Consider the following 12,533-nt stretch of genomic DNA (forward strand, 5'->3'; position numbering starts at 1 on the left):
CTCCGCCCCTGGACGGATTTGTTGTGAAAACAGTCACACCCTGCACTGGTTTAACTTTTGGCCCTAAAACGCGCGCGCACGGCCAGCTACGCCAGCGGCACGCTTTGACGTCGATGGCGTCGAAATAGAACGTGTCCTTTCTCACACTAGAGCCGCTATAGAATATATTGCACTGCGTGCTAGCGTGTTTGGATGGCCGCATGCTAGCCTACAATCGCGCCTTGCGTTGGCGTTAGTGGCACATTCGGTCCACGGGCGTCGTACCTATCATACGGGTGCTTGAGTGCCCTTTTATACACGCATCACTAAATCTACTAGGAGCTCTCGTGGTGACGAGGGATATTCTAGAACATTCCGTAGTTATAAATAGACCAATATCACCGGCCCGCACTCGCATGCGCGATTTATACATAGTTTACACTCCGACATCATGCTAGTAGTCCACTTATTATTGGTGCTTCTTCCCGGTCCGGCTGATATTCCGAATTCATTCTTCCCGTTGCCGTTATTCACTTGGAAAGTTGTAAATCCACTACGTTTATGCGTGTTGCTATTATAAAGCGTGAAGGTCTATGTACTCGATAAAAATTTTCAGAAACCATTGATGACGATTGTTAATGTAAGCGAAAAGCCCCCACTAACAAACGAACGAAAGCTCACGCGCGATGCTCCTGTGACCTTTCCTCTTCCTGCTTTGTCTTTCTGTCTTGGCTTGGAATGCGTCAGTATTAAACTGCTTGCGCATTCAAGTACAAGGTGAAAGTTTCGGTGTGTATGATATCAAGAGAGACAAGACAACATATTGTTCTTGTTTTTAATAGCGGGTTTTTAAGCTTAACCTTGCACATGTGTGCTCTCGTTCCGAAATAAAGAAATGGTTGCTTGAAATCATCGCACGCCCGCGAAAGAGAGATATTACTGTGATCCTCCGATTTGGCGCTGTTCAAGTCGCACTTGGTTCAATCAAGCAGCGAAATTCCAAGTTAGCCTTGCGACGTGTAACATCTGTTGTACTTATTGTATGGCCTATCACGCCGACAGATCTATGGGAGGCGAGAATGTTCAGGCTCATATGTGTCCAAACTGTAAGGCTGCACAACAAATAAACTTTAGTCACAAGTGAGACTCTAACTGCAGACACTAAGAACGGGGGTTCTTAGTTAAATTCCAACAGTGGTCTGCTATTTCTTTCGACGGATCGCTACATAAAATCACCCATTTTTTGAGCACCGTAATTCATGTAGATGTTAAGTTCAAGGCGGTAGTTTAGCTGACCGCGAATATTGGTGGCGAACATTGTGATGCGCCACGAGGGGGAGAGCTGAGAGACTGAACCAAGTGCGCAGAGTTATTGCATGTGGAAAAAAGGCAGACAAAAATATTTCAGCCCGAACATGAACATAGGTAGCTCATAGTGCGTCCACCATTAGTTATAATGTTATCTATACCAATAAACCAGCCAAAGTAAATAACCAAGGCAAATGTGCAAAGAAGAAAAAAAAGAGAAAACAAGGCATTTAGCTTGCACAGCTGACAGAAACATAGGTACGCATGTACTTCACATTTCACAGTTGAGATAGAGGACGACTAAGGAGAAAAAGAAGTGCATGGTAACTTGTGTGGAGTAATTTTTATTACCATGGTAAACTAGCATGGCAGGTTGTCCATTCTGACGGTGGTGCGAGGAGGCTGAAGATAGTGCCTAGAGCAATGCTGGTGGTCTTGCATGCTGGTTTAAAAATTCAATCCCAGGACGATTGTTTTCTCGTATACACAGAATATACCTGTAATTTGTTCATGGATACTGTGCGACTCCAGCATAATGCCTAGACGTATGCCGCATTCAAAATATTTCGGCACAAATAAGGATATGGATAGATACTGTGCGATCAATATTATCAGTTACAAAATATTACATTCCATGCAGATAGGCATGTTTCATGGTTAAACAATGCATCACTGTGTGCTCTGGCGCAATGCTGTGTGCATTTTGTCAAAACAATATTTTTCTTCCGAGAATCCCGTGCAGTCCCTGTGGCGCAGTGGATAGCGCGTTGGACTTCTAATCCAAAGGTCCCGGGTTCGAATCCCGGCAGGGATGTTGGGTGTACTGCTTTAACATGGGCTTCACTCAGTTGCTTCAAATCAATTTTCACTAGCAACTTCCTTTTTTACGGTTGACACTGATAGGCAGTATACATTTTTGCTAAGTGATAATACTCTGGGTCGACGTCAGTTAATTAATGTCTTTCACTGTCTGATATATTGGCCAATATACACGTGGCGCTGTTTTCGGTTATAAGAAAGCAATCATATAGAAAATACAAAAATTATATTGCGCCTTTATTCTCATGTCAACGAAGTTTTAGATTTCATTTATTTTCGCAGGGTTTGAAATTCTGTACCAGCAATTCATGTGACGTCAAACCGCATGTGCTGTAGATGTAAAAAAAAGTAAAACCATCAATGGAGAATACATTCACTATTCGCACATCATTCCGATGTTGTATATCATAGAACGTTTGCAAAAAACAAAAACAAAAATACAGCGGCACGATGTCAGAAGTCGGTCATATCGCTGGCAAAGGCACCCACTCATAGAATAGGAGATGTCCTCCTGTGCGAACTATCGCCTCGTTTCACGCTGTTTTTACTACCAGAGAGCGGAATTGTAACGCATCCTGTCCCCATGGTCATCTATCACTTCTGGCTGACCCCACTGCCTATTTCATCTTCAAGTGTCCCGAAGGCCGCATGTTACAGCAAGCATTCTTTTACTGCAACACAAACAACAATTGTAAATTTAAGACGTTGTAGTATAAAGAAATGCAACAGTATTATGGATAGGGCACATGTAAAGAAACGAAGAGGGATAGGTAGATAGCATAACCAAGGACGTGCCCGGTGGGCTACCCTACACATGCGAAGGAGAAAAGGGGAAGAATAGACAGGAAGGAACGAAAAGAAAACACATAACGATTCAGTCATTGCGAACACATTCACAGAGGAATGTCAGTTGTCAAAAGCATACGTACGGTCCAGTGACCTTCAAGAACTGCAGAATTGCATTTGTGGTCTTGTGCATGTAAGAATACATCAGCCATGGCCACAAAATCTTTTTCTACTAGAACCTTCTTTCAAACAATCGTAGAGCACATCATTGAACGTCGAAGGATGGGCAGTGGCACAGAACGCGCTCTAGTGTCTTGTTGCACCCGCGCAAATTGAACGCAGCACTGTTGGCCATTCCTAGTAGGATTCAATAGGCATTTATAAATGTGACGCCCGCCTACATGCAACGCAATAAAGTTGTTTCGTGGAGGAAGAGACCTCGTGGTAGGCAAATTTGCAAGTTAGGTTCGAGACAATGCAAGCGTGATTTGGTGAAACTCGGTGAATTCGATCGTAGAAGTGGGATGTAGGGACCAAGTCAGTGAACTTGCCGCGCAGCATCCGTTCTCGAGAGCGGTATAGAGGCACTCGCTGATGTTGTTGGTGAGCCGATAGCGCAGTTTCATCTGCGCTTCGTTGGCAACAATTCCCCAGTGGCTCGACAACCATTAAAATACAATGCCGTGTCCTTATTCGAGCGCTTGGTGATAAGCGTACCTTATTTTGTACAGTAGCTGCTCCTGTAACCTATGAAGTAGGGTAAGCTGCACAGTTTGTAGGGGTGCTTTTGAATCGCGGGAAGTAACACAGTGATTTGGTGGTTGCTGGAGCGCGTATCTGATAGCACTTTGAAGAGACGCAAGTTTTGCGGCTGATAAATTACGTTTTACGGACCTGCTTTCCTTATGCTTCACCGTTCACGCTTTGCCAACAGGCACCCTGACTTTAACTTATCCCTAGAATTAATCTGTTTTCCTAGAGACCCACTTAGTATAAACTTTTCTTGTCAGTACTTACGCCAGAATTGTAACGATCCTGTTTTGTCACAGTGCCAAAAGAGTGCATGGCTACAAATCACTGTCGCTGTCAAGCACGCTTTCCTTTAGTTTGCGCAACTAAAACACGTGGGCGTTGCCCATACTCGTTCCAGGCAACGCTGGCACCTAGAGTCACATTGAGAGCGTACACGTGCTCAAGATAATACTGCGAAAAACAAACTGGGAATGACAAATACGCAAAACAAAATGACAGAAATGGCACTCTCATATTACCTGTCTTGGCTAGCACAAGAGGGACCATAGAGAACATTAATCATGTGACGCAACTCACGACTCGTGGTTAGTTGCTATGCGAGCAATACGAGCCAGGCATCGTTAGGTTCTCTCGGAGGGACTGGACCTAAATTGCGCTGCCAAGAGTTCCCAGTAACGTCGTCCTCAAGTTAAGCTACCAAGCCTTGGTTGCCGCAGTTCAATCTTGACGCATGGCACCTTCATTATTTTTTTTTCCTTTCTTTCTTTCACAAACCGTAGGTGAGGTCCAAGCTACCCTGAGTAAATTGTCTGGTTGCGTTCTAATCTTGCTGAAAGTTAATCGATTTCAACAGCCGTGTTTGTATGTTCCACCTTTTTGTAGCGATTGATTAGTAGACACTTCATTTTTGTCAATCAGCCGTATATTTAACGCACGGTCTGACAGCTTCAATCAAAGCAATGATATTGAACGGTCACGTTACTGCAAAGAGCTTGGGGCGTCAGGCAGCTTTCCGAGCCGTTTCAAGCAGAATTACACAGCACTGTGTGCACACGTTTTGAGTTGTATAGTCACTAAGTCCCAATTATGGTTCTGCATTCATTTCTGACTAACGTGAAGTTTACAAGTTACACTCATTCTGAGCATGGTGTAGCTAATATTTTCTCGGTTTTCTTCAAAAGTATTCTGATGAGAAATTAGCAGACTGAACTCCTACTCTCACCGTGCCCTTGTTGTCGTTGCGGTGGGGTGCGTGTATTTTGCATGATTGCGAGCGTGCCTATTATAATGAATAGCGAGAGATCTGCGAGCCTCCCTCAGGAAGCACAGAAGTGTCCTAAACAGGCGGCTTTCTTTATTGCATAAAAATCAGGCAGACTCAACTGCAGTCTATATCTACGTAAAACAAAGCGTTCTTGGTGTGATTTGCTTATGAACTATGTCTGTGTGCATATGAGGTGTAACTTTTGAGGTATACATATTAGTAATTAAGGGCAGCATGTTATACGAAGACATTATTTTATTTGCAGGGAAATAAAGACAGGCTCGGTATTATATACCCATTTTTTCATGCACTACGTCGTGCATATATATCATTTGGTAAAATTCGCATTGTTGATCTATAGTGTCATGTTTCACTCGGGGTGTTTCTGGTGTGTCAGTCTCTTCAAGTGCAACTGCAGAAAGAAACGCGCGGAGAAAGACATTTGAGGTGAAAATAGGCTATTTCAGAAATACTTTTCCGTAACAAGAACTTCAATACGTTCAGCAGAAGCGGAGTTATTGGCAATCAAACACTGCCTCCGTTGTGCTCCCCCTTCTTTCTTGAATGCCTTGCATGGCGAAGGCTTCGGCGGTGTGGGGCGAGGCCACGATGCTCCGCCTTCGAAACGTCACCGTGGCGCGCAGTTGAAATTTGATTTTGCATGTTAACGCAGATGCCACGACTTCGGATTTTTGTGCCTACGACGCGCTAAACCTATGCCAAACGCGCTTGTCCTCAGCGAGCCGCAGTGCGCTTAGCCAGTGGACTCGTGGCGGCACCCCGCGGCGGCCGCGGTGTAACGGACCGCAGCGACCAATAGCAGCCGCGTATTGGAATGTGCGGTATTACGTAATAAAGCACACAGAAGAGAGTGAGGATCATGTCCTCTGTTGAAACGAGGGCGTTTGAGAGAAAGGTGACGTCGCGCTCCGCTTGCTAGCTCCACGCACTGCGTACGGCAACTAAACTTGGCTGAGATGTTCACAGCAGCGTATGCTACCCGCGGACTATGCTATTTCACCAAGCCCGAAGGGTGGTTCAGGGCCCCTTTAAGTACAAATCTGCTGTAGAGTGAACGTTTAAGCATTGCTTGCTATATCATACAAATTAAAAAGGTAATTATGGCGGAATGACATCTTCGTATTCTACCCAAAGGTCATCAACTATATACAGTTGACGCCGTCAAAATCTTTTATCCAACTGTCGCCATGGTGCACGCTAAATGGTGTGCTTGGAATTTGCTCTGACTGATCCGTGAAACACTTGACGCAAAGGCATCGCCCTCAAGACGGAAGTTCGCCTTTCAGCAGTGCCGAAATCTTCTAATTAAAAGTTTGCTTCGAGGTAAAAATTGACGTGCTGTCTGCTTGTCGAGATGCGTGGGCTTACAACACGCCCTCTGCTTCTTTGGGACGACCATTAGAAGCCGGGTCCATTAGACCACCGTCGTCGTTGACACCAGGGACGCTGGTCACGGAGAACGATTGCGAGCTTCGTGCACTGCAGTCTAGTTCTTCTCAGCTCCACAAATCAAGGAGGAAAGTGCGAACAGCATGCCCTGTTTATTTATAATCTAACGTAGCATCGCAACGTTCTCTAGATTGCGCTACCAAGCCATGTAACTCAACTTATCTCTCGCAACAGTGGCTCCGTTGGGAACTCTGGGTATAGCCACGAGAAACCATTAGGCTAGCATATCTAATTACATTACTCGTTTGCGCTTGACAGTGGTAGTTGTTTATGGCCCGTTGTTTGTTAGGATTCACGTAGGAAGCTCTAACATTTAAGCCATAGTACATTAAACAACGAAAAGTAGTACAGACGCTTAGTTGTGGTCCCACTTTAAACTGCCTAGTTTCAAAACATAAGCAACTACGCAATTAATCCCCAAGAACTGCAGCCTAATGTTTTACCCATTAAGGCACCGACCAATGTGTCCTGCGCACTTCCCTTGTGTAAGCTGGCGCTCTGAGGAGCTTCGTGCGTGGGTCGCGTCCCATAGCAAGAATTTACTTGCAATAGTGAGATATTGCCAGTTTTGTCCACCCTTACCTACGAGCAGCTCGCGCTTTGAAACGCTGTGTGTACTGCACGGCTCCCTTCAGTATCAGAAAACTACGTGCCTTGCGTTGCGCGTAAGGCTAGTACTACAATCTACACAAGGAAAACAGACGGTTGTGACCAGGACAGAAACATGGGTAGAAAGAGGTTGTGAGTGGTCGTGTTGTAGCCTCTTCCTGTCTTTATTTCTTGAGCTTTACTCGAAGTATATCGTACAAAGTCGAATTTCAACCCTGCTTCAAGCAGAGCCGCGCGTATAACTGTAAAGCCTAGAACTGGTAGACGCACGCACGCACGCACGCACGCACGCACGCACGCACGCACGCACGCACGCACGCACACACACACACACACACACACACACACACACACACACACACACACACACACACACACACACACACACACACACCACACACACACACACACACACACACACACACACACACACACACACCTTTTATAGAAATAAAGAATCTCTTGTGTTGACGCTGTAGCCATTACCCATAATGTATGTATGTGCGTGAATGTTCTTTAAACAAACGGTCAGAAGTTATTAGAATATTATAATGTTTTAGTGATAGACCATGTTGGCTGACGTCTCGCCCTGCAGTTGTATCAGACAATTTGTCGGACAGTTTAGATATTAGATAACCCAAACAACGGCACAAAAGATTATACAAAAGTTCAAACATATTTCTATAGTCTAATAAGCGACGCATCGCCTCCTGCAGAGCAACATCGGATAGCTGCTAGCTCTCACAGGAAGCAAAGAAAGAAAGAAAGAAAGAAAGAAAGAAAGAAAGAAGGAAAGGAAGAAAGAGAGAAAGAAACCCTGCTTTAAAAAAATGTGGGCAGCTTGCACTAGTGGTGCAAGGCTGGAGTAAACAGCGCAGCTGGTGATCGACATAGCTTCTTGCAGGTTTTACTAGGCTTGGGTAAGTTTTGCTGGGAAATGCCAAGTGCTGCTTAGGCCCGGTATTCCGAATCGGCTCGCCGCCAACACGCAGATTCTCGCTTGGCCACGCGACGTGCTTCAAGGTGAGCGGCTTCTTCTTCGGGTGCCCGGATCTTCTTTGGTCGTCCCATGTCAAGGCTACATGTACTCGCCACAGGGTCAACGAGATTTGTGCCGCCGTCGCGGCGGTTCCAAGCTTTACCTCCACTAAGCTCTACCTCCACACTTGCCGGGCAGAGCTAGACAAAGTCCACATAGCCCGCGAACCGTGTTGGCGCGCAGTGAAAGTGACATCACGCTTTTTGGCTCCGCCTACCCGGAGCCGGAGTTCTGGTGAGCTCAAGTGATCGCTCGGCGGGCGCAGCGGTGTCGTGTTCCTAGGCGAAGCATGCGCGAGGTAGCTGGGAAGGGCGGCGTGAAGAGCTTGACGAATCGATGGCATGCCTAGGCGAAGTGGGGGAGCAGCTATGCCAGGTGGTTGCTAGGCGACGCGAAGTGACGTCATGGTAGACGGAGCAGGTGCACGGTCGTAGCAGTTGGCGCGGTGACGGAGGAGCGTTGCTGAAGCTAGGCGAAGCAAGGCGCAACTGTGCCAAGTGGTCGCTAGGCAACGCTCGGTGACGGCATCGCCAGGCGCAGTTTCTGGTCTAGGCTACGCGGCGCTACGAAGAGCTTAAACATCTCTGCTGTTAAAATCACAATCTAGGGCCATATAAGATATAATGTCCGGAGCCAATACGGGTATCTGTAGTGCTGTTTTAATCCCGCCACCGTCACCATCATCTCTACACTTTACCTTGTGACTTATTTTCTGCCAATGATCATGACTTCTTTACAGAAATGAAAGTAAAAGTGAGACGGCTTTTTTTAAGGCCATGACCAGAAAAAAAAAGGGGGGGGGGTTAATGTCACTTTTACTGAGTACTTTTTTTTTCATCCCGATATATCTAACCTTTGAACGGTCAGTGCGATGAGAACTTAGCCATGGCAAGCCGAAGAGAGTTCGTGACATCATTTTAAGATGGGGTCAAATAAGCTGCTTCTACTCTTAGTGCCGGGCCCTTCTTGCGGTGTAGTCGCGCTAACGGTGCTTCCTTTCGTAATGCAACCGCTAAGCGGCCATTCTGAAGAAAACGCTTCACGGCACAAAGAACATCGCATGGTCTCCTCGGAGCGATGTCATCTTGAAAGGTTTAGCGCAAGCTCCTGTGAAGCCGTAAAAATCAGAGTTCAGAGTGTGCGAGCGTTGACCTTCGCCATAATCGATGAGCTGGAAGGTCAACTGATACATGCAGGTCAACGATTCCTGATGCCCCACAGATACTATTCATTCACTACAAAAAGTAGCACTTGCTCAAAAGTAACACCAGTTTGAGACAGGGTTGTTCAGGACATTTGGCACCACAGTTAAAAATTCTTTTGAAGTGCCGAATAAACACGAGAGCACCAACATGAACTAGATATGTCGTTTATGTCCTAAGCAATATGAGTCTTCCTCGTCTGCAACTTAGAAAGTTTGTCAACTGTTTGTAGGCAGTGGTGCAGCATCCTTAATTACCTGCAGGGCAGCGCAACAGAACATAGACAAAAGAAGAGAAACAAATATAAGAAGCCGCATATTCGCTACCATCATCTTTTAGCTCGCTTATGATTCTTCAACTTGAGAAGGACTAGTATTTTGTTCATTTAGATGAGGGCTTGTACAAAGAAAAGGCACAGGTGGCACTTGGGAAACATTTGATTCTTTACGGACTCAAGGGCCGCGTTACAACAACTATACCGCGGTCTACCATCCATCAAGTTCCCATGCAAGTCACTAACCTTCGTGAAAGAACTCAACAACAAAGGCTTCACAGTAAAGTTTCAGTGGATTCCCTCCCACATTGGTATTACTGGCAACGAAAACGCTGATGCGCTTGCATACGTAGCGCTCTATCATCCTCCCAAAGTCAAGGCTCCAAAGAGTAATCAAGCGAAAAAATCTCAGTGTCGAAATCACATTGGGTCGTTTTGGGTTCCACCACATATGCCCTGCGTGGCCAAGAGATTTCACCGAGACGGAGCCTCACTTTTATATCTAATCAGGACAGGATCTGCTAGTACACCGGCCTGGTTATTTAGGACGGGGCGAATAAATTCTCCGAACCGTACGGGATGCGACGAGACAAGAGACAAAAAACACTTACTATGGTCGTGCCCTAAATTCCAAGATGAAAGGGACGCTCTCCTGGAGAATCTGCAAAAAAAAAAAAAGGACCTTGCGCATGCGTGCCTGCAACACCTTGTATTTCCCCAGGGAGCAGTTATAGCTCGCAAAGAAACTTCACGTCTCCTTATGGAATTCTTAAGAGAGACTGGTTTGATGGACATGTGGTGAAACCGTTCAGCGACATTGTAAGAGACGCTCGTGCGGAGCAGTTGCCGGCCTTGATCGCAAGGCTAAACCCGCCTGTTGCCACAATTCACCACCACCACCACCACCACCCCGTTATACTCCGGTATCAGGAATGGCATAGGAGCTGAAACGAAAAGTCTTGAGCTTGCTGAATGATCTCATATTGAAACGCCTGGTCAAAGACGTCAAGAAAGCAAGGAAAAAAAAACATTTACTTCTCAATAAAATAGTCTACCGGCCGGATTCCCTTACTTATTTCCCCTTGTAAATATTTAGAAAATATCTTCTTTTCTGGTCTCGCTGACTTGAATCCGACTCTTTTTTACACTCGCGCGCAACGCAGCTTCAGAAAGACATACTCTGGTGAAATTCAACTAGTATCATTCACGCGTAAACTGAGTTTATTCTTGATCGATCCTCCTCTGCAGATAAAATATATTTGCATTTTTCAAAATCATTTGACAAGGTTGCACCATAAACAACTACTACATGAACTTCGTCTTGTAAACATAGAGCGCAAGTTACTTACGTGGCCTGAATGTTTTTTAACTAACCACTCTCAGTAGGTTTCGATTAACAACAATGACTCACAGATTACTGGTTTTAACTCTGGTGTGCAGCAAGGCTCGGTACTTGGCCCTCTTTTCTTTGTTATTTACATTATTGATTTGGCGGCCTGCGTTTCAACACATGTTAATTTGTTTGCTGTCTACTGTGTAATCTTTCGGGTATTAACCACTGCGAACGACGTAATTATTCTACAGAATTATCTTAACGCTTTTTCAAGTTGCTGCAAGACAGGGTGTAGGCAACTAAACATTGACAAGTGTAAATTCATTCGCGTATCCCGAAGCGATCAAGTGCCTCACACTTACCTTCTTATTAACAACGTTTCCCTGGAGCCCGGGACTAGCTACAAATACCTTGGTGCATAGCAGCAACATCGCCTGGACTACTCACTGCGCTTACGTCGTAAGAAACTGTAACAGAGCCTTGCAATTTCTTTGTCGTAACTTTTAGATTTCCTCACCTGACCTAAAACTAATGCTCTATAAAACACTAACACGTCCAAAGTTGGAATAGACCGCCTCTATTTGGGATCCAGCTCATGAAAACCTTACATATTCTTTTGAATTGGTCCCGAATGACGCAGTCCGTTTTATGCCTGTCAAAATATAACAGAATTGCTAGCATAATCGCGATGAAATCAAATTTGAACTTACCTTCTATCGCATAACGTCGCAAACTTCGCCTCTACCTTTTTCATGAATTATTTCATCACCCTGAATTACACAACAAGATGCTTCAGTCTCCGACATATATATCTCGAAGATTAGATCATGCTAACAAAGTCGGCATACCTCCTTTTAGAACCAATTCCTTTTCCCTTTCATTTCTTCCACGCCCATCTGATGAGTCGAATCCCCGTCCCGATAATGTTCCTGCAATTCTAAACCACGAGCTCTTTAAAAATGCCTTAGATAATATTGCATAAATAGAACCCAATTTTGTACTTGCTACTTTCTTGTTAACCATGGTAATCCTGCGTGATTCATTATGATTGACATACTGCCTTTATATATTTTTTCTTGTATTTCTTGTTTCCCACTACCCGCTGCAATGCTTCAGTCCTGAGGGTATATCAAATAAATAAATAAATAAATAAATAAATAAATAAATAAATAAATAAATAAATAAATAAATAAATAAATAAATTATATGTACGACTAAAGAGAGTCGTCTTGTGCCATTATTTTCGGATTATTCGGAACTTGTAGTGTCCTCCTAACTTGCGATATATATATATATATATATATATATCAACATGTCAGAAGATCCTTACCTCTTTCATATAGTTCTGAAAACTTCATTGTCTTTATGGAGCTGAAAAATCCGGGGAATCGTTCCCGCTATGAGCGTAGACGTTGAACACTTCTGCTATTCTTGTCGCAGAACAAGAAAATTGATAGTAATGGTTTCTCAGTTTAACGATGAGGTAGAATTGAGAAGAAGCAGTGAAGTTCCATTGCTATTATTTCTAGAAAGTTTGCCGGGCTTTTTGAGCTCCAGTGTCGTTGTTCGGGGTTTAAAAAAAAAACGCTTGTCAAGTGGTGTGTATGGGGTACAGAGAACAGCTCCGGTACTGAACGATATATATTTTTAATCGTAATAATAGGTAGCTATGCACCAATTTGAATGGTTTTATTCAG

The 12,533-nt window shown here is 44.6% G+C and overlaps 1 non-coding gene across 1 annotated transcript; it reads left to right on the forward strand.

Annotated features, from left to right (window-relative positions):
• Positions 1 to 2,028: 2,028 nt before the first annotated feature.
• Trnar-ucu (transfer RNA arginine (anticodon UCU)) lies at positions 2,029 to 2,101 on the forward strand. Its single transcript has one exon. It is a non-coding gene; the product is annotated as a tRNA-Arg (tRNA).
• The last annotated feature ends 10,432 nt before the right edge of the window (positions 2,102 to 12,533 follow it).

Source organism: Dermacentor silvarum, chromosome 4, assembly GCF_013339745.2.
Source record: "Dermacentor silvarum isolate Dsil-2018 chromosome 4, BIME_Dsil_1.4, whole genome shotgun sequence".
Taxonomy (NCBI): Eukaryota; Metazoa; Arthropoda; class Arachnida; order Ixodida; family Ixodidae; genus Dermacentor; species Dermacentor silvarum.